General features: G+C 36.6%; 1 non-coding gene across 1 annotated transcript; it reads right to left on the bottom strand.

Annotated features, from left to right (window-relative positions):
* Window positions 1-952: 952 nt before the first annotated feature.
* On the bottom strand, window positions 953-1,059 carry LOC133820656 (small nucleolar RNA R71). Its single transcript, XR_009887059.1, has one exon. It is a non-coding gene; the product is annotated as a small nucleolar RNA R71 (small nucleolar RNA).
* Window positions 1,060-2,094: the final 1,035 nt, after the last annotated feature.

Genomic DNA, 2,094 nt, shown 5'->3' with positions numbered 1-2,094 from the left:
AAAACTGATATTGTTCTGTCTAGAAAGATTTATTGTTAAATAATGTTTGTGATAGAGTTACCCTCCACACTTACATGGGAACCTCGGGGAATTCTGTCTAAGGCAAGTGTAGGTTGAAAAAGCAGTACCTTGGCAACCTTCTCAATTGGCCTGAGAACATTTCAAGCGTATACCTTTGCACTATTACATTTTTGAACTTATTACTGTAAGAAAACCAAGCTTGTTCAGTCAAAATAAGCAATTTTACTTCGCTTAAAGGTTATTTTGTTGAAAAGGTTTAACTTGCGATCCTCCATACTTACTCAGTAACCTCGGGTAGTTCTAGTAAGGCATTGGAAATCACCCCAAAATCTCCAAATCTACCTGGGAACAAATTTAACAAAAAAAAAAATCAAAAATCAAAAATCAAAAATAAAAAAAATAAAAAAAATAAAAACATAAAATAAATTTAATTCTCATTTCTGAGAGTGGATGAATCATCACGAAACTGCTAGTAAAATTTATTCCTATTCACCCACTACTCCTTCCGAAACACCTTCCACCATTCATGCTTCTCCACATACCTTAGTTTGTAATAATTTTTTCGCAATGATTCACAATTATGAAATCCAACCAAGAACTCTCAATGACTACCTCCATCCTACTCGCACTTCCATGCCTTCATGCATTATATTCCCTCCGACTTTAAACCTTCCATGATTCAACTCTTGCCCACGTTTCATGGAATGAAAAAAAAAGCTCATACGTGCATATTAGAGAATTTGAGGAGGTAGTAGCCACATCCTATAAATGAGCAGAAAACACCGATTTTGTACGATTAAAGTTCTTCCCCTTCTCCTTGAAGGACAAAGCCAAAAGCTGGTAATACTCACTGAGACCTAGGTCTATTGGAACATGGGAGGAAATGACCAAATCTTTTCTTTTGAAACACTTCCCTAGACATAAGACCAATATTCTAAAACAACAGATTTCCACATTTTCCCAAAAAGACAATAAAATATTCTATCAAGTCTGAGAAAGATTCAAAGATTTGTTAAATCAGTGCCCTCACCATGGATATGAGAACTAGCGCTTAGACAGTTACTTCTATGAAGGTCTCACAAGTCATGAGTGCCAATTAGTAGGAATTCTATGCAATGGTGAATTTCTCCAAAAAGAGCCACACGATGCTCTTGAATATCTCGAAGAAATTGCAAAAAAATCTCACACCTGGACTGGTCCAATTTCTGCAGATAGCACCAATTGACACAAACCATCTAGGATCTATCAACTTCGGAAAGAGGATAGTGTTAAGGCCCAACTTGAATCTTTGAAAAAGCAGTTTTAGGTCTTAATGATGAAAAATGGCCAAAAACCGCACATGATTGCTCAAGTAGAACCACAAGAACCGTGTTTCATTTGTGGAGGGACGGAGCATTTAGCTAAGGACTACTTAGCTTTAAATGAAATGAGGGGGGTTTAGAGGAGCAATGCAATGCCTTAGGGGCATATAACAGTCCATTCTCTCATACTTACAACCCTGGTTGGAGAAACCACCCAAATTTCAGTTGGAGAGATTCTAAACAAGCTCAATCGTGTGGAAACCAATGGAGAAACAAGCATCACGTTCAACTACCAAAAGCGCATTTTGTGCCTCAATACAATGCTCATCCACAAAGAAATTCTCTTGAGAATACCCTTCATGCATTCATAGAGAAAAAAATAAATTAAATCGCTAAATGATAGAAGAAGTCAAGGAATGAAAAGTCAATTTTCAAAACTGACTAGATGCTCGACTATTTCTGAAAAAAAGGCAAAATTCATTCTCTGCCTCTATTCAATGCACAAGGGAAACATATGGCCCAATCCTCCACTCCAATGATCAAAATGTTAAGGAGGTCAATGTGATAAGGGCAGCAGAATGGTGGTGGGTTGGCCCAGTGTACAACAAAATTTTTGTAACATATTTAAACTACTTTTAAATATGCGAATCCATTAATATACATACATTAATCATAACCAAGAAAAGAATAGAAAACATATCTCTTGAAGCCTATCAAGTGTCCTTGCTATCTTTTCGTAATTTGAACGAACTTCCTATCCAAGCTGCTCCCA

Source organism: Humulus lupulus, chromosome 2 (genome assembly GCF_963169125.1).
Source record: "Humulus lupulus chromosome 2, drHumLupu1.1, whole genome shotgun sequence".
Lineage (NCBI taxonomy): Eukaryota > Viridiplantae > Streptophyta > Magnoliopsida > Rosales > Cannabaceae > Humulus > Humulus lupulus.
The sequence above is the reverse complement of the archived record's forward strand: the minus strand, read 5'-3'. Positions and strand labels throughout refer to the sequence as shown.